This window comes from Mesoplodon bidens (assembly GCF_964165515.1).
Source record: "Mesoplodon bidens genome assembly, chromosome: 3".
In the NCBI taxonomy this organism is placed as follows: domain Eukaryota; kingdom Metazoa; phylum Chordata; class Mammalia; order Artiodactyla; family Ziphiidae; genus Mesoplodon; species Mesoplodon bidens.
This window is the reverse complement of record NC_138178.1, coordinates 103709311-103730093: the sequence shown is the minus strand read 5'-3', so window position 1 is coordinate 103730093 and position 20783 is coordinate 103709311. Positions and strand designations below refer to the sequence as shown.

General features: G+C 45.4%; 1 gene segment (V, D, J or C); it reads right to left on the bottom strand.

Annotated features, from left to right (window-relative positions):
• LOC308613784 (T-cell receptor alpha chain constant-like) overlaps positions 1-14650 on the bottom strand; it is a 48165-nt gene extending 33515 nt beyond the window's left edge. Inside the window, exon 1 of the C gene segment in view lies at positions 14597-14650.
• Positions 14651-20783: the final 6133 nt, after the last annotated feature.

Below are 20783 nucleotides of genomic sequence, written 5' to 3'. Positions count from 1 at the left end.
TGTCTGAAGATAAGCTTTCCTCCCTGGTTATAATTCACACAGTGTTACGTATCCTGTCAAAAACACATCCAATCTTCCTGAACACATTTCTAATCCTCCACCCCAGAATCCACAGCCGATCTCTCCCACACCACAGCCTGAATCACGGCTCTACTTCTTCCTGTAACTTTATTCCTTGTAAGGGGAATCAGGTACTTACTCGGGGGACTGATAGAGAAAAATGAGAATTCCTATTTATCCAAAAATGTTCCTGTTTAACACCAAACTGATCTCTCACTTTTGCTTACTGGCTCTGGGTATTGCTGTTCAGGGAAATGGCTTCCTTTCAAATATGTCATGGTCTCAGCTAGAAATACTTGGCACGTGGGTTAGAATTAAGTGCAGGTGAGGCTCCAAGGAATCAGGCTTACCTGGGGCGACCACAACCCGGGTCCCTGCTCCAAAATTCAATTTCCCCCAGCCGTCAGTTGTCACACTGTGACGAACTCCTCTACAAAATGGCTTCCCCAGAGAAGACAGTGGCTAAATGAAGACAAACGGCTCATGGGGAAACAATCTGGCTACAAAATGAGGGAACTGCATGATATGAGATACAAGCTTTCTCCCCCCCGCCACTTCTCTTCTAATTTCTCTTATTGCAAGACACCAAGGATGATGTTGCCAAGAGCTGCACTTCCTAGGCTGCAGGGCCAGAGAGTGGCACTGCTGGGGTTAACGAAGACCAGGTTTAGGGAAGACTGGGCTCTGCAGTGATAAAACCCCACCATCTAGGAGTTTACCTACTGCCAGACCCAGTCCTCAGCACCACGGAACTCAAGTTACAGCTGTTTACCACGGCTCCCCTCTCATTTAAATAACCTGCTGCTTCGACTTCACCGTCTACCTGAAAAAGTGCTTGCTCCCTGCGTTCTGTTCCTGTTAGAATATGCTGGTCTCTGAGAGGCCTCAGTTTTTAAGTGCATGAAATGGGCATAACCCTATTGGAACCTCCTTCTGAGGAAGACTTGCCATCAGATGGTTTTACTTATTGGAAGATTAAGAGAATGGACGGAACCCAAGGCTGGGTTGTCAGTGGGGTCCTGATGGCTTTCTTCCCTTCCGCACCTCCCAGAGCTCCTTCAAGGACAAAGGAGATGACCAGGCTCTGGGCCTTGGTCCGCTCAGCCCCTTTAATAGCCTTCTGGTCCAAGGAGGCCCCCGTGGGAAAGAGAGCAGGTCTTCCTCTTGGAGATAATCATATTCAGTGCACAATTCAAATTGGATGCCACTTACTTGGCTTGACAAGCAGCCTTGTTCCCTTCCCAAGGACACGGGAGAAGCCTTGTCCTTGTGCACAGTGATTATCTCAGCATCAAAAACCTGCCAACTCAGCTTTCCCCCCGACAAAGCCCTCCTGAGAAGGGAAAGCTCCGATGTACTTCCTCCAGCATTATTCCCACGGGCCTGTGATTTTCCTCCCTGAATAAGCATCCCTCGCACTCCTTATCGTCCTCTCCATCCCGGCTCGGAGGTCACAATGGGCCCAGGCCTCAAGCACGGCTGGTTTCTGTTCCCACCTCTCCGTACTTACAGGGCAGCACAGACAATCTGGTTCCCCCACCGAAGGTCAAACTCTGGGCATAGCTATTCCCACAGTGCCTCTGGGCTCTACAAAAACCCCTTAGAGCTTCCCCCCGAACTCACCCCACCTCATATCTCAACACCATCAACGGCACAGGACCCAGACCCTGTGCTTTTAGCTTTAGGATGAAAAAAATCAGCCTGCTTGTCCTGTTAAGTCTGAGAACAAAGGGAGTTTGGGACACGACAAGCAAGGGTTCCAAAACTTAACCCAGCAACCCCGGTGTCCCGAAGGATGCAGCTCTGCATTAATGAACCAGAGTTTTTTCACAGAGCAGCTCAGGGGCTGGGAAGAGGCTCTCTCGTTTCTTCTCCTGCCTCGAGGCAGGGCTGCACTCCAATCAGCCCTGAGACGAGGGTGTCTATCTCCGGACGGGCAGGCTCAGCGGCCATGGCTCACGGGCCTAGCTGCTCCGCGGCATGTGGGATCTTCCCGGACCGGGGCATGAACCCGTGTCCCCTGCATCGGCAGACAGACTCTCAACCACTGCGCCACCAGGGAAGCCCCTATCACGGAGGTTTTAATCACTAACCTTAACTCCCTTCCTCTTGCAGTATTAGCCACGTCCTGTGGTCTGAGTCCCGGTGGGTCTGGAGAACGCAGCATCTCCAGCTTTTGTTTAATGCGTCTTCTCCCAGACTGAGATGTGACTTGATTCCCACCTTACACTCAACCCCTTGTCTTCAATATTAACTGGCCCAGTTTTGCCTCTATAGGCTCCTGATCCTCCCTCCCCAGGTCTGAGAGTTTCATTTAGGGACTATTTTTCAGGCGCCATATTTCTCACAAGCTTCACTACCCAGAGGAGCAGAAACACGATCTGGGGCAAGAAGCTCTTCCCTATGAAGCTTCCATCCTCTCTTAATCCCTGTCCCTCCACATGGGGAACCCGTGCCTTGGGGCACTTTGGAGGGAGTCACCCTGGGGTCAGCTTGGTGAGAGGGTGCTGCAAGGTTTCTGCTGCCGCAGCCCTCGCCCGACTATACTGTGAGCTGCATCCCTGCTCTAAGGGGTTATTGTGTAGCCTCAGATGCTCCAGCCATGCAGCTCTCTGCAGAAACCTCTCCCCTGCCTCTGACACTTGGACAATTTTGTATTTAAATTAGCCAGGAGTCTTTCTATTTCCACTTAGACACTTTCCAATCCCAGGTGAAGAATTTCATAGAACAGGCTGACACTCTCCACCCTCCCCCACGCCAGCTCTTCTGCTGCATGACAGAGGAGCCTGAAGGGCGAAAACGAAAGCTCTACTGTGTGTTGGAGATGATGTTTATCATTATTATTAATAGCTAGGGTTTAATGAGCTCTTTCTGTGTTTTGGGCACTATGCTAAATATTTTAGCTGTTATTATTTTATTTGATCCTTTCAATAACACAACAAGGTAGGGATATTTATCCTCATTTTATGGATGGGGAAACCGAGGCTCAGAGAGGTTAAGTAATTTGTCCAAGGTCACACAGCTGGTAAAGTCATGGTGCCAGGAGTCGAATTTAGGTTTTTCTGTCTCCGAAGCTCACATATAGTGCCTAATCTGTAATCACTTCGGGACACATGGCATCTCAGAGGTGCTGTAGAAGTCTACTCAGTGCTGAGTCTCATATTTACAGCAGAAATTTTATTTGCAAACTAGATGCCTGAAGTTGTAGTGGTTCTTTTCAGAGATTTAAATCACAGTGACAGGGGGGTGAGTAGTCAAATTTAGATGTACAAAAGTACTTTCTGGCAGCAGGGGCTGCTAAATTTTGGAATTGATTACAGAGAAAAGCTGAGGAATTTCCTGCCCTAGACCATCAGACGGAGCCAAAGCGTATCCATGTTGCCAGGGAGCCTGCAGGGAAGCCAAACCAGGGGTCGGGGTGCTGGGTCCCCGGTGGAGGTTCTTCCTGACAGTGTCACTGGCTCAATTATTGTTTATATCTCTATTTATTTGAAAATGTTGTATATGCTCCTGAAAGCTCCTCACCATGAGCCAGAGCAAGTGTGTGTGTTATGTGCACACGCGCACGTGTGCACGCACACACATCTCATTTTAAAGCAGAAAAAGAAACCAATTCTCTTTGGCCTGGGGAAAGAACATAAAGAGCCCAAGCCGATGCACAGGATTAAAGTATTTTTCAAACTAACGATTTGATTGATTGCCCCTAAAGGCACAGCCAAAGAAGAACACAACTTACTTGGCTTCACAGTGAGCACGGTCCCGTCCCCAAATGTTAATTTGCCTGCACTGGTGTTACACAGTGTTCGGTGCTATTGCAATAACCTTGACTCGGGCCTCTAGGAAGACAGGTGGAGGTGGAGGAGGCAAGCAGGAAAACAAAACCTGGAATGACTGCCCACGGCCAGAACAATCTCCTTGTAATTAGGTTAGAACGTGGGGCCAATACGAATAACTAGCAACTTCCCACTCCGATTCTATTTGCGGTAATTTTCCTTGAAAGAATGGGCCTTGGCAGGAGCAACTCCTGGGAAATTCACTCAAAGTGGCTACTGCTTGGTCTCCTGGGATCCCCTCTTGTTTGTTATTCCTGCAAGCCCTTTATCTATTTTCACCCAATTCCTGCCTTTTTCCCCCCCTCTGCCTTCCTCCTCGTGGAGGTTCACATATTTTCTCAGGGAGAGACTACATGGATCTTAAAAGCCAAGTACAACGCCCCAGGGAATATGTGCATTAATAGCCTTGTTTTCCAACTGGTATCATGAACCACCCAACACAAACCAAGCAAAGAAAACACCACCTGTGTTTTGACAGCTTCTGCATGATGGAAGGCAGGCATCTTGGGAAGAATAATTAGCCAGAAAGAAGAACTTACTTGGTGTGACCAAGAGTTTGGTGCCCTTCCCGAAAATGAGTTGGTAACCCCCAACTCCAGAGTACACACAGAGTTTCCTTTCTTTGCAAAAACCCCACAGATGCTGAGAAAATCAAACCACTCACAGCACAGGAGCAGTGCTGACAAAAGCTCAGGTTGTAACAATAACCAGATGACAGGCAAAAGAGAAGGGCTGTCACAGAGGCTTGCCATGCGGGGGTGGGGTGGAACATCCCTGAGTCCTACAGAGACCTGGCTGGATTTCAGAGGTCAACTAGTCCATCCTCCTGTCTTCAGCCAAGGTGTTCTTGGACCAAAGACCTATATATTCTTTAAGAGCTCCTGGGAAGGTAACTCTTTTTTGCCAAGGGCCTTTGCATTCAACCAACTGTTCCTTGTATCTAATTGAAATCTGCAGTCTGAGTTCTTTATGTCTTGAGCTCCTTTCCTTGAAGATGGGCAATTTCATGTCAATATGCTCCAAATAGAAACTTATCACAACACACAAACCAGTGGTCACCTCTGGGGAGGAAATTGATATTGAAGGAAGGGGGGTCAAGGTGCATATTGGCTTTATCTGTAAGTTGAATTGTTTTTACAATGAGAAAATTTCACGTATTACTTAGACAAATTAGAGTTAACAACAACAAAATTAATAACAACAATAAATAGAAACACACAATATATTTTCAAATGACTCTTGGATCTCAGACAAGCCTTCCTGTCCTCCCTAGACTAAAGAGTCTCAGGTTCTCTGTCCTAGGGTTTTGGTCTCCTGGGATCAGGGGAGGGAACTGGGTAGGATGTGTGGCCAGAACAAGCTGGAGGCACTGAGGACGGGGTGAGGCACGGTGCTTGCCCATGATTGTCTGGTTAGCTTTTGAATTATGCCAGAGTAACCTGTCCATCTTCCTGCTTAGCACTGACTTCCCAGCTCCTACCAGAACTTTCTTGGGGGTAAAAGCATTCATAGGTTCATTGAAAAAATCATTTAAAGGCAGAAGCCATTCTGATCAAAATTAGGGATGGCCAGGGGCACTTACTTGGAATCACAGCCAGTCTTGTGCCCTTTCCGAAGAGAAGCTGCCTGCTTCCTGAATTCCCACAGTGATTGCTTCCATAACAAAAACTCTGAATGCCTGGCCTTGGTGGTTTTCTGAATGTTTCTTCATGTTAATCTTTTTCCCTGGGTGGAATCATACAGAAATCTCCCCCCTTAACCATAGTTTTTGTTTTCCCTTAGCACGTCTTTGCCTCCTTCCCCCTGATCCTCTACAAAATGTGGTATCGGTAAGATGCCCCTGGTTTGACTGTGTACTCTGCCGATACCGGCTTCCATACATGGAGTTGTGGCCCAAGAATGCATTTGTGAACCGCCTGCAAACTTCCGGCTTATTGTTAGCCTGTGAAAAATATTCCAAAGGAAACCCTGTCTCTGGCATCATAATGAACTCTTTGCTGTGCGAGGAATAAAAAGGAGTGGCTGCTTTTTCTAAATGAAAAAAAGATTTTGAAAATGGCACAGAGTAAGAAGGCTCCACACAAGATGTTGTTTTTGGCTGACGTACCATCTTTGTTGCCTCTGAATTAAAGTAGCTCTTAAAAAAGTTATCTTCCACCCACCCCTGGAACAAGGGAAATGTGAAGGCATGGGGCACCAGAGCCAGGAATCTTAGCAGAGGACAAACGGAGAAAATGAGTCTTTTATAAAGAGTGGAAGGAGAGGGGTCATAGGTAGGCTGGGGTCATTTCCAATGCCACTTGGCTGGAGTCAGAAATCATCCTGGGTTTAATGATGTGTCCAAACAAAGTCCACTGGGGACAAGCCTTGGCGGGGGGAGACTTGAAGATGGACTCGAAAAAATTTCACAAATTTTTTGCTCTTCATAATGTATAAACAATGAAAAAGGTAATTGATATTTAAGCAGCAAAAACACTGGCAGCAACTTTCTGAGCTCTAGAGGGGAAAGAATTTGATATTTGGCTAAGCCGTGGAAGGGCCAAGGACTGGGCCTCTGTGCGAGCAGAAGGACCCAGGACTTAGAGGCTACCCACATGTTTAGAGCCTAAGAAACTTTTCCCACCCAACACCAAAACCACTTTCACTCAACGGGAGCCAATATCAGAAAATCACATGAACAGCACTTACTGGGGAGAACAAGAAGTTGAGTCCCTCTTCCAAAGACAATTTTGTTAGAAGTTTGTTCGCACTGTGATTGGGACCACAACAAAAACTCCTAGTGACTCTTCAGCAAAGCTACCCATCCCTCATTGGCTATCTCAGCTTCATAGGATATTTCCTCCTCTACTATAATAAACAGGCCTCATTATCTCATCAGCCGTCTCTCTCCGTGTCTCCTGGTTGTTTTGCTTGAATTTTTTTATGCTGCTTATTGCAAATGTGCAGAGGGGAAATTGGATGACCTCATTTGACACTGAGGGTGAATTATAAAAGCAACAATTCAACAAACTCCTGTGTGATAGCTAACACAGTTCTGTTACCGCAGGGAAAAAATGGCTGGGTGGACAGCCACAGAGCTAGAAATCTACTCTTCAGAGCCTAAAGAAAGATGGGGGCAGGAGGGGCCACGTAAGACACACATCTGAATTTCACCTGAGATAGAACTGCATCACAGAGCCTTCACCTCACCCTGGGCTCTGTTCTGGTGTGGTGTATCGGACTAGATGTGGACCTTTGTCAAAATGGGACAAAGTTTGAGTTTTATATTGGGTCTTTTAGAATAAATACATATGCAGGCATGAGTGACAAAGGAGGTATCTTATCCACATGAATAGCATTTAAAATGAGATAGATTTTTAGTAGAATGGAAGACAAGTTCTGTGGGCAAAACCCAATAAACACAAATCATTGCAGAACATAGTTTAAGAGACACTGTGGCTTTAAATAACTCATGACTCCAATATCTCTTCGGAAGAAGGGCGGCTGAGCTGCCATATTAAAGGCAATTTGGGATGGTCTCATTCTGCGTCTATTTATCATTATTGCTCTATTCTCAACAATCATGAATGTTTCATGCATTTACAAAAGTCATTTTTCAAAAGGTACATTTGTCTACATATTAAATTAAATCTCTACTAACTCCACAGCATTTATTTGTTTGGTCAAATATAAATAGAACATGACCACTTACTGGGCTTTACCAACACCTGGGTTCCAGTTCCAAAGACGATTCTGGCATTGTTATTCCCACAGCATTTCCTGCCTTTACTGAAACCCCTAGTAAAACCCCACTACACACGTGGCATGGTGGTGAGGGGGCAGTTGGACTCACCGTGATTTTTCTTTTTATGTGTTTCTGGAAAATGGTATTTTATGATAGGAAGAAGAACATTGGTTCTGCTACATAAAGCAAATCATTTTTACTTAGAAAGACCAAACTTTGGAGCTTCTAAGACCCTTTTGCATTGTTAGGCTCAAATCTGCCAAGGCTGAATCAAATAATTTGTTAACAACTCTTGCTCTCATATGTGTGAGCTCAGCCCTAGACAGACGGGTCTGAAAGGATGATGCATTCCTATATCCAAAGGGATGTTTTCCAGCTACAGAGCTCCCTGAACTCCTATCCAGGCTCCACCCAAATGCCTCGGTCCTGGCCCATACTCACTGGCCAGGTTATTTCCAAGCATTCTCACTGTGTAACAGTGTCTGTGTGGTAGCCTAGGAAGATATTTCACCAGCAAAGAGAAACAAGAGGAAAATAGTCCTATCTTTTCCTAAAGAGGTGCCACCATGGACTCATATGATGCTTCAGATGGACAGGAGTAGGGAGTTATAATACACCATCTCCTACATTTTAAGCAAGTCCAGTCCTGAAATAAATGGAAGAAGTGAACATTTTCTTTAGAAGAAAGATTTTATCCTAAAGGCAAGGATAAGGGCCCACAAGAGCTCCTTTATCACAAAGCTGAGCATTGGCTGGATTTTAATATACATTTTAACATACACTGAGAATCAAAGAAAAGAGAGAGGGGTGAGCATCCAAGACAGTGATACCAGGTCTTGGTTAAAAATAGAGCATAAGTGACAGGATTTTAAGCTTGGAGAGAGGAGAATTGATCACATCCCCAACGTAACTGTGACTTGTTGCTTCTTCAGATTTGAAGAGAGAGTTCAATGCTAGTTTTCTCTCCTCTTAGCCTGGGAGCAGTAAATGTCCAGAATAAACCAAAAGGATGTAGTCCAGGGAAAACGAAAGGGAAAACAAATGGAGGACATATAGGGAAGGTGTTATTGAATATATGGGTCACCATATTAATATTGATCTAACCCACCCTAAGCCTTGTCTTTGCCCTGCCCCACCCCGGGTCAGTTTTGTCTGCCTTCTCAGCAATCTCTCCAACCATAGCTCTGAGGTCTCTTCTGGGAGAAAAATAAGGTGCTTGGACCAGCTGACACACAACTGTACAGATAGGTTAGCAGAGATTGTATCTACCTAGGTAAAGGTAGGACTGGAGCTGACCTGGGAATCAGGTTCACAGAGCAGAAAGCCTGTAACATTTAGATGGGAAGAATTTTTCTACAGTGTTTTTTCTTCCTGGGATTTACCTTAACACTAGCCCATTTCCCCTTCTCTGACTGTGTGGAGCCATCAGGAAAATGGGAAATTTGAGAGCCTGCCTAAATAAGGGACGGCAGTGGGGTAAGAACTCTACCTTCATCCCTCCTTTCACTGAGGAGTGACTTTACTTCCCACTTGCCAGGGACACAGAATCCCACTACTCACGTACTTGGCTTGACAGAAAGCAGTGGCCAGTCCCAAAGAGGAGCTCGTTGGCAGCACTCCCATAATTTGCACAGCCCTTCAGAGCCTTACAGTAATCCTCAGGAGGGGGCATGGCAGGATGGGGAGTATGGGCTTATTTTTCCCAGGCTAAGAGCTCCTTAGTCCCAATGCTGCGAAATCAGACTTGCCAGGTATCCCTTTAGGCTCCATTCTTCCCTCAAGTACCCTGACACTGCCTTTTATTTATTTTTTTAACATCTTTATTGGAGTATAATTGCTTTACAATGGTGTGTTAGTTTCTGCTGTACAACAAAGTGAATCAGCTATACATATACATACATCCCCATATCTCCTCCCTCTTGCGTCTCCCTCCCACCCTCCCTATCCCACCCCTCTAGGTGGTCACAAAGCACCGAGCTGATCTCCCTGTGCTATGCGGCTGCTTCCCACTAGCTATCTATTTTACATTTGGTAGTGTATATATGTCCATGCCAATCTCTCACTTCGTCCCAGTTTACCCTTCCCCCTCCCCATGTCCTCAAGTCCATTCTCTACGTCTGTGGACACTGCCTTTTAAGTTACACCCTTGTGGGACTCATGCTGAAGCCCAGAACCCCAGGGGATTCACCAGCAAATGACCAGAAGCTTTGCAGGTATCTGCTCCCCACGCAGGACAGCAACCAGAGATGAGGGTGTCGGGAAAACCGCCCGCACTGCTTTTCACCACTTGGTATTTGACTGTGGCCCTTTCCCTTTTCTCTGGATTTCTCTTTTGATAAAATGAGACTGGTTATATCCTTGGGAAAGAATTCCAACCATATTAGAGGGAATTAGATACTCCTTAACAACCCAGCTCTGCTCTCTTGGAGGGCTAGTGAAGCATTATTCATTCTGGAAGCAACTAGATCAAACAAGAGAGTTGGTGGCTGACATTGCTTCTCGCTGGGAATGAAAACTCTATTTGGGTCGAGTGCATTGTCTCCAGCAGGCTGGATTGTTCTTAAGAATATAATTTGCATGCGATGCCTCGTGTATTATTCAACCTGTGTCTCCTCTCCCTTACGGTTGGTCACATCTCTGAGACTTACCTGGCTTTATAATTAGCTTGGTCCCAGAGCCCCAGATCAACCGATAGTTGCCATCCGCACAGAGAGAAAAACCTTAACTAAAACCTTCACTGTCCTTCTGGGGAGCCTATTAGAGATAAATCCCAGATATAAAGTCCAGAGCCAAGCACATAAAACAACGTAGGACTATTGACTACTGAAGACTATTTGCTCATTTAATTACATTTGATTCCCTCTCCCATTATAGATTCCAGACACAGATGATGAAATGGGATGACTAAACATCCAAAGTCAATCTCGATCTCTCTGCATATAAGGGAAGCAAAATTCATAAGCAGTTTTCAAATGGGAGAAGCTGAACTTGCTTCACCTTCCCTGATGTTTTAAATAAAAATGCAAAAGAGAGAAACAGGGACTTCCCTGGTTGTGCAATGGTTAAGAATCCATCTGCCATTGTAGGGGTTCGAGCCCTGGTCCGGGATGAAGAGTAGCCCCCGCTCAACACAGCTAGAGAGAGCACGCGCGCAGCAACGAAGACCCAGTGCAGCCAAAAATAAATAAATAAATAAATAAATAAATAAACAAACAACAAAAGAGAGAAACAGATAATTTTTTTTGGAGTTATAATGCATCGGATTTTCTAGTGTCTTGTTTTCACTGCGGAAAAGATTCTAGTCAGAACCATGGCATTCGTATATAGATTATACTGATTTGGTTTACAGAATGTTCTCTCTGTGAGAAACGGCATCCTGAGGGAACAAGGACCAGGCAGCCAGAGGTGGGGAAGGCCCTACAGAGTGCAGGGCTGGGAAGGCTGGCCCAAAGTACCACGAGGATGAACCAAAGCGAGTTGACTGTTTATACAAAACACCTTTGCAAAATCACTCCTTGTTTTCTAGGACTTACTTGGAAAGACCTGTAATCTGCTTCCAGCCCCAAAGATGAGTTTGTCTGTGTTGGAGAACACAGTGATGCCGAGGCCTACAAACCCCCCTGAGCCCAGCAGGGTGCTCTGCCTTTACATCTGGCCCCTCTGCTCTGTCCCCATCTCTGGCACCAAATAACTACCAACGGCAAAGCAGATTTGGGCATGTACATTTCAAACACCAATGCAATCATCAGACGGTCAGTTTTTGTTTTGGTTAAGTTCCATCCCCACTGGATTCCTATGGCCTGTGCTTATTATGTTTTCAATTCACCAAGGTGACAACTCAAGATAATTCACCATAAGAAAATGGGGAATCTCAAGCTCTAATCCCAGTTCTGATTTTTGGGGTTTGACTTCAATTATTTAACTTGTCTGTGCTTCAGCTTTTCTGTGAAACTGTGTGTGATGATGTGTGACCCTGTTTACCTTCTTAGAGAATGTTGTGAAGACAAAAGGGCTGGCGGTAGAGCAGTGGGTTACACACAACAATGCATTTTGTATAATGTGGGGAAAATTGCTTGTTGAAGCCAAGATATTATTAACACGAATAGAAGGGAATAAGTTAGCTAAAGTGTACTGTCAAAATAACTAACCAAAAGCTTTCTTAGGAAAAGCTGAAGGAGAGAATATATCTGTCTTGTGTGTTTTCCTTCAAGAAAGTTAGTGGACACAACCATTTAATCTGCCAGAGGAGACAGGCCTGGAAAAGGTCAGCTGAATTCTGAAGTTTAACTGCCGGGGATAAGAAGAAATGACTGTCCTCCCATAGCAGCGAACGAGCATAGATTAGGTTCCCACGACGTGCTAACTTCCCTTTGCTGTTAGCAGCATTAATTGAAATCAGTCAAAGTTATATCTGAAAATGAATTTGATCATCTTAATGGTCAAACCGGCAGGGCAGCTGGATCCAGAAATTGTATCCCATCAGTGACTAGCTGGGAAACGGGGGTGGGGGGAGAACTCCTCTATATGATTGACAGACATACCCACCCACAGAAATGAGAAAAGATGCACTTACGTGGTGTAACAATCACTTGAGTGCCGGGGCCAGAACGCTGTATGCCCCCAAAGCCTGACTGTCCACAACGGCTGATTCCACTACAGAAACCCGCCCCCTCTTCAGAGCCACAAAGGTCGAGTCAAGGTGGAAGCTATAGTTTCCCAAGTAGGAGGGGACTCACACACATGCATCATGAAGACCGTAGTGGTCCTCATTCTGGGGCGGTCCTCCACTTCTTGGGGGTGGGGCCCTGCCCTTAGGGAGGATTCTCTCAGGTACCTGAGCCTTTGGAGGATCACTCAAGGGGGGCTAAGAAACTCCTTAGAAATACAACGGATGGCCCAAAAGGCCAGGCGGCCTCTTTAGTGTGTGGTAGGGTTGGTGCTGGGTATGGGCATGGGAGTCAGGGGTCACAGGAGACAGAAAGGAGCTAGACAGAGGAGTGGGAGATGGAAGGAACAGCCCTAGAGCAGAAGGGTCTGAAAACAGGAGTAAGAAGGGTGGACACACAGCAACAGCTGATGTGCTCTGCTTTGTGAGACCCCAGGAGCTCTGGGGAAAGACATGTTCCCGGCTCTGTCAGTCACCTTGACCCATTTAGCACTGTTTTACCCCCTGTAACAACCTCTCACATGCAGCTGAGAAGGCCTACACTACAAACAGTGAGCCCTCTCCCTGTCTTATTTCTGTTTTGTAGAACCATCTGACCAAATGTTCTACACGAGGGGGCAAGGACAGCAGCCACAAAAAGATACTCGGACTCTGTTTCTCTCTTTCTAATTAGGCTGTTAATCTGTTTAGCTAATAAGTCCTATGAAGTGTCTTAATCTCTTCCAAGGAAGGGAGTCATATAAATGCAAAGTAGCAGCAGCCATAAGTCACATGGCTTGCTGGGTCTCTTTTCTTTGTGTGCAGAGATGTTGTTGAATAGAGGGAAAACTTGCTGTGTGGAGAGAAGACAGACGGGGGCGGTGGGGGGACACAACAGCCTCTGTTTTTATTAGGCTGAGTCTCTACAGCACAAAGTAAAACAGATCTGGCAATTATTTAGGTAATGTGACAGTCAATTCAGGCCATTTTGAGTGCAAAAAAGGTTTCTCAAGGAAGTGCCTAAATATTTGGATCAGCTACTGACAATTAACCAAATTAACTAGACAACTGTGCTATGTGTAGTCACAAGCTAATAAATGTGCCCTGAGACGGTTCCTCTGAAAGGGTCACATTTTATAAACTTAATATTAAAACTGGTCCAATATTTATACCCACTCTCTTCATTTTGGCACCGCAATTGACTTTTCCCATTTTTTCTTACAACAGGCCTTACATTTAGAGCTGCAAAGGTAAGGGTGACCTTCTCCCTGGAGTGTCTTATCAGGTTAATACACGGAAGCTCATTGAGAAATTCAATAGGTGTCTGGGATGTGAGAGCTGGTCATTGTAGATTAAGGGCTTTTTCTCAAGTGGCAAAAGACTTACAGGGAATGACAGTGAGTCTTGTTCCCATCCCAAAGACAAGCTGGTTTGCCCCAGAATCTGACACACTGTTTCTGCCCAGTACAAAACCACTTTACTCTGGGACATTTTCTTCCTCTTCTTCCTCCGTGAAGCTCACCTATGTTTTGACCCTTTTGACTCCTACTTGGTGATAGCCTTTTACCAACCATCCTATGGAAAAATGCTGTTTTCCATGTTTCTTAACAAAAAAAAATCCAAGTCACCAACAGTCTCCCATCTTTCCTCCCCATTATTTTTCAAACAAAACCTTGTCATTTCTGTGTTACCCCTTTTCTCCTTGAAAGACAGTTCGTAGAGAATTCTAGCCTCTACCAGTGTGGTTCTCACTGTAGTATGCCATTATGTAAAATCACCATTTTTTTTTTTTTTGGTGCATCTCTCATACTAGATGTTTTTTTTTTTTTTTTTTTTTTTTTTTTTTTTTTTTTGGTACGCGGGCCTCTCACTGCTGTGGCCTCTCCCGTTGCGAAGCACAGGCTCCGGACACGCAGGCCCAGCGGCCGTGGCTCACGGGCCTAGCCGCTCCGCGGCCTGTGGGATCTTCCCGGACCAGGGCACGAACCCGTGTCCCTTGCATCAGCAGGCGGACTCTCAACCACTGCGCCACCAGGGAAGCCCAGTACTAGATGTTTTTATGTCTCCCATAAAATTATATTCTCTCAGTCTTAGCCTAGAAATTCCAGACCTAACTCACTTCAAATCCTGCCCCCCTTTTTTTGCCACTAGCTGAAACCAAATGTGTTAGAAAAGAATGTAGCCAGGCTTTACCCACTTTCTCCTTACTACTGTAAAAGAAAAATAAAATCTAAAAATAAGAGTCTTTGGTTAGAAGTTGAAAAGGCAGAGATGATTAACCAAAGAATGAATTTAGTGGGTAACTCTGGCTTATTCGAGAACATTCAGACCTACCTGGTTTTACTTGTAACATTGTCCCCTGCCCAAAGGTGAGTCTTCCTGCATTGCCAGAGCCACACTGTAATACTCTACTTTACAAAAACTTTAAAAGGAGATAGTTTTTTTTCCTTCCTTCCCTCCAGCAACCTGAGCTAGTAATAATAACTAATATTTATTGAAGACTTACTAGGTAAGTCACTATGCAAGGTCCTTGATAGGTATTAACTCTTTTAATCTCATAACAATGCAGTGAGCTAGGTACTGTTATTATTCCCACTTAACAGATGAGAAAAATGAGGCATGAAGAGATTAGGTAACCTGCCTGAGGTCACACATCTGGTAAGTAGCAGAGTTAGGGTTTACCCAGGCAGTTTGATTCCAAAATTCACCTATAGTGGCTATACCTTTCATTAGTCTTAAAAACATTCTGGGTTCCCCTTTAAAGTGTGCATCCCAGTAACACTGACAAAATAGTTAGCTCATCCATCCTAATAAATGTGCCTTGAGCCAGTTCTTTTGGAAGGCTTACGTTTCATAAACTTAACATTAAAACTGGTTCAATATTTATACCCAGTCTCTTCATTTTGGCACTGCAGTTGACATTTCCCATTTTTTCTTGCAACACATGACTTCCATTAGGTAAGTGTGACCTTCTCCCTGGAGGGTCTTTATCGGGTTAACACACAGAAGCTCATTTAGAAATTCATTAACACCTGTATCAAAGATGTCTTTCCCAAAGCCCCTGGACTCCATTGTATCACACCCCTTCCTCTCCCCGCAGCTCCAGCCTGGAGCTCCAGAACTTCCCTGGGAGCTAGCCCCTGCCAAAGCCACAGCAAACACTGCTAGGAACAAGTCTGGTTGTACAAAGCACAATTCTGAACAGGTTAGGTGGTCCCTAAGATGCTCCTGAAGAGTCTTGGAGAGAAGAACTTTTCAGGAGAGACCAGAATTAGGATGAAACCAACTCCTTCCCTGTTACTTCTAGCAAATCCACCATAAGGCTGTAGGCCAAAGAGAACTGAGAGATGCAGAAATTATATGGTAAGTTTGAGTCATTCTGGATAATCCATGGTGAGGAGATGTCCTCCAGGGAGGTCACTCGGAGGGCCCTAAGTCCCAGGAGTTCCCAGCAGCACCTGAGTTATCTTTGGCTGGGAGGAAACAGGATTCACCAATGGCCCATAGTGAGGTCAGTACAGTATGGACTAAGGAGGTCTAACTTTCAGTGCTCTCTGATGGCTCTTTTTGGAAAGGGCCACCTGTTTGCTCTGTAAGAAAACAGTCTTAACAGTGCAACTGCCTTCCTACCAGGCACATCTGGCCCCCTCTCTCTAGTTATTTTGGTTGAGAGGTGGGCAAGGGCTCAGCTTGGGTGGACAGGAGGAAAACACTATTCATTACTGCACAGTTAAAACATGAGGGCTAAAGAAGGAGATAGTTTCTGAGATACTTCCAGCTACATAGACAGGTTTGAGAGAGTTAATTTGAAGACTCACTTGGATTTACTGCCACACTTGTCCCCAATCCCCAAATCAGCTTACGGTTGTTGCCAATATTACACAGTCATAGAAAGCTTTACAGAAACTGATCAGGCCAATGTGTACCAGGAAATCCCTTTCAATCCCCAAATCCAGCCAGCGTGCTTCTCCAGCTAGGACCCTGGCCAAAGAATCAGTGGGGAAGACTTTATTATCGTGGTCAATTCACAGCATGGTTAGGACACAAAGGCTTTTCTGAGGTTAAATACCAACTTCGAGACTGAGCTGTCCCCTCACGAGGCCAGCAGGGCATGGCAAAATACTGACAAAGTCCCTGGAGAAGGTTCTCTCACTCCAGTGCTCAGCCATCCCCGTGTTCAACACAGACTTTCAGACCCAGATGGTTAAGACAAAAAGGACAAGGAATCTGTTATTCTCCAGCTTATTTGTTCCTGTGCCAGATGATTACATATGTGCCCGTTTTCACATATACATATGGCATATATATACACTGTATAATCATTAGGATTAATGATTAGAATTAACTTTTAAAAAATTGGGTGGAAAAAACAGCCCCCAGATGAAGTTCAGTGCTATGGCTTCCTTTAGAAATCAGAGCAATCATTACAGATTCAGCAGAGATACTCACGGGGTTTGACCATTAACCTTGTTCCCCCTCCAAATGTGAACGTGTTGCCTGCATTATTATTCACACAGTGATCTTCAGCTCAGCAAAAACCTCCTAGAAACCAAACTAAGTTTTCCCTAAAGATCTTCTGGAAGAAGTGATACCATGAGCACAGAGAATATTAAGTAATAACCTGGCACAGAATCATAGCTCCAGCCTGGATTTCAGGACTGTTTACACATTGGATGAATGGAGGATATTCTTTCTAAATATTCTAAAGGAGTTTTCCCGCATAAGCCCAGCATACTGACTGCCAAAAATCCTAGCTATCCTCCGGTGTTTTACACAATAATTCTCCAGGGGTTCTGAAGATCATGTACCTCATTTGGACAAAGTAGGAACAGTTATTGTCCACGGCACCAAAGCCAAAGGAGTCAGAGATATTGTCATCGCAATGGGAGAGACTGAGGGCAGCTGCAACTGCCTACCCGGCAAGAGGGGTCAGCATGCTGGTCCACCCTTTCAGGGCGCTGGAGCCAGACACCTCTGACCGAGGTAGTCACAGGCGCTGGTCAGCCCTGGAGTTCACCCTTGACTCCAGCTCCAGGCCTTTTCTTTTCTTTTCTTTTCTTATTTTTTTGGTATGCGGGCCTCTCACTGCTGTGGCCTCTCCCGTTGCGGAGCACAGGCTCCGGACGCACAGGCTCAGCGGCCATGGCTCACGGGCCCAGCCGCTCCGCGGCATGTGGGATCTTCCCGGACCGGGGCACGAACCCGTGTCCCCTGCATCGGCAGGCGGACTCTCAACCACTGTGCCACCAGGGAAGCCCTCCAGACCTTTTCATCCCCAACTTAGACGGTCACCAGGAAAAGGACTTTCACTACTTTCTATCTGTGTCCTAGTGGGGACTTTTGCATTCTCACTGTCCCTTTCCCGGGAGATAGCATAACTCAGGGACTAACCTGAAATCATTCTCTTACAGGTAGCTTCTCCCATCCTGTCAAGGTGATCCTTTTGAGCCTCTGTTAATTTTTTTGGCTTAAAACAATAAGCATTTATTAGACCATGAGCCTGCAGTTCAGTGATTTAAGCTGGGCTTAGCTGGGCAGTTCTCTTCATTTTGGCTGGACTTATTCTCGGGTCCGGGAATCAACCAGCTATATAAACTGATGTAGGCTGGCTATGGGAAAACTGGTGCAACTGATTCTGCTCCATGTGCCCTTAAATGTCTGGGTTGCGCATTTTCTCTCAGTGAGGACAGAGATGCAAGGGCACAGTTGAAAGCTTGCAAGTACTTCTCAAGCCTCTCTGAACCCCTCTTAATTTTGAGGTAGCTTGAGGAAAATCTGAGAAGGAAACTCCATAGGCACCACTGCTGAGTGTACAGCATGGTCTCCTCCCTCTTCCCCACCCTCTGGCCATCTGGGGGACCAGGGGCTTAACAACCAGTAATTCGGAACGGACCACTCCAGAAGGAAAACAAGAAACGTACAGGGAATTTGGCAGCCCATAAATTTCCTACTTGGATTTAGTCAGTGCTGTTCTCTTCCAAGAATGTCTTCCCTCCTTCCCACACCCATTACAGAAGCATCTCCTTCCTTCCTACTTTGCTATTTGCCTGCTGGATCTCTTACCCAAGCCTCCTTCATTTTTAAGAAGAGATATAGTTTCTCAAGTTGTCCCTATGAAATTAAGTCTGGTGACACTTGTGCTGGCTAAAGAACAATTTGTTTCATGTATGCTGGTCTATTTTCAGTGGGGGTCTATGGTGTCTGATTTATGGACATTAGGTACAGGTGTGGGCATGTGTAAGCATTCAGGGGAAGTAGGCGTCCAGTTTGCCTGGAGCAAGACATTTGAGAAAGGGAAGAGCTGGAAACAGATTTGGAGAACAGAAAGGGCCCAGGTTTTAGAGAGCCTTAAGTGACAGGCTAAGAAGTGGATAGGATGCTTTCTCAAAACATGAATGCCCAGGTGAAGCGTTGAATTGGATGAGGGAGAAAGGCATACAGAGGGGTAGGAAAAAGCGAGTGAAAAATGTGGAATGAGGGTACAGTTTTAAAAGAATTCCCGTGTTTAGAGGAGTCTCTCAAAGTCTTTAGCTAATAAATATTTTCTAATAATTAATATAATTCTTATGAAATTGGTGGTAAATTCATTCCAGCGAGCCTCCAAGCTCTCCTTTGTCCTGCCTGTCCAGAGTAGATGGACCCAGAATGGCCACTTCAGACAGCCTTAATTTTTGCTTCCATAGCCAGTATTTCCCTTATTTTACCTTCCTTTGTGTCTCAGACACCAAAAACATTTAAAATGTCTGACTTGCCTGTAATACTCACTTGCTAAAACCTGCAGGCTAGTGCCTGCTCCAAAGACGTATTTGTAGTTTCCTGAGTCACAGTGCTATGTGGCTCTACGTAAACCACCATAGGGTTACCATTTCTTGGTGTAGTTTTGCTGTCAATTAGCAGGATATTGTATGCACTTTCTCCATGGGAAGGTTTTGACCTCGTGTTTTTCTGAAAGGGATTTACTTGGGATAATATCTCAGTTCATATGAAAGTCCTTTTGCTTTGATTAGGTCTGGGCTTGCAAAACTTCCTCAATCTCATGCTATGTTTATCTTAAGTGTGTTTATTAAGTAAAGAGGTTGTTTTAACAAACACGTCAGGATTTAAACATCTAAATGATGGTTGAACCCTTCAAAGTACTCCCTTTAGGACTCTCTCTGAGAGTCAGTTTATGGGCCACACATACACAATAAGGACATTATTTTATAGTCACGCCTCATTTTTGGAACCAAAATAGTACCAGTAATTAATTTGGGTCCCTCCTTTATTTATAACTCATGGCTCTGAAAGCCTTTTGATTCTTAATAAAAATGAAATCCACCTTCAGAAGATAAAACCATCATGGCTGCTACAAAAAGAATGTTTTGGGCCCTTTGAGGGTAGATTCAAAAGAGGAGGTTAGCAATGGACAGCGGGGGGGGGGGGTGGGTGCGGTGAGGGGACTAAAGGTGTGTTACTTCAGGCTGAATGGTTTGACTGAGCCACTCATTTACGTGTATAAACTCTATTTGTTAACAAATCAGCCCCATTACCTATTGTCACACCCGGTTCAGGCACAGAGGGTGGTGGGCAAAATACGACTGAAATGTCAGATGGCAGGCATTTCTGCAAATAGTGTGCCTGCATGGAAAGCACCCCATTTTCTGTCATTCTAACAGAAAAAACCAAAACTAAAACCCCCAAACACTGAACTCTGCAAGGCTGGAGATAGCTTGTAAATTCTCAGTATTTCTTTCTGTAATCCATCTCTCTTCCCCTCTCCCTGACAGCTTCACAACTCAGATAAACATTCTGCTTTGTCACAGGAAATCCAGTGGCAGTGGGGAGGCTTCCAAGGTACCGGGATTCTCTGTCCCTCCCACAGGGTTGACTAGGCCAGCCTGGGTGAAGGGGAGAAGTCCATGTAGGGAACTACTTTGTCCTTGGGGTGAAGAGGGGGCTTCCACTGATATGACCCATAGAGGGCTGTCCTCTCTCCAGAGAAAGTTTGATTGTTCAACTATTCTCCCAGCAGAGGAAAACCACGAGAAGCTTGTGGCTCTTGCCGCCCACCCCTCACCCAAGCCCTCAGTCCACCTGCCAGATTTTCCAGTTCTACCAGGTGACATGGCATAGGCGCAACTGGGTCCTCAGCACTTATCTGTTAAGGACATGCTTCCGTGGCTGCGTGCTGCTGCTTTGGTAGCCTCCCTTTTCATTGGTTTGTTTCTCTCTCTATCACCAAGCTTTTCTGCCTCTTATCTCTGCCTCTTTCCCAAAGCCTCAACGTGCTTTGTGGACCTTCAAGAAACACTGACTACAGTATTACAATTTATCAAACTGCCCATGGAACTGGTAACCAAATCCAGCCACCAGGGAAACATGTATTCGTATCTTGCTCACACATCTGACATAGTTAACAACTGCATGCTAAACGAAGCAATTAAATTCAGCCGTGTTTCAACACGTCCCTTTGGGTTTCTCTCCAGAAAGGATAATGAGTTAACCACAAGAACTCACTGGGTATGACCAGCAGCGAGGTGAG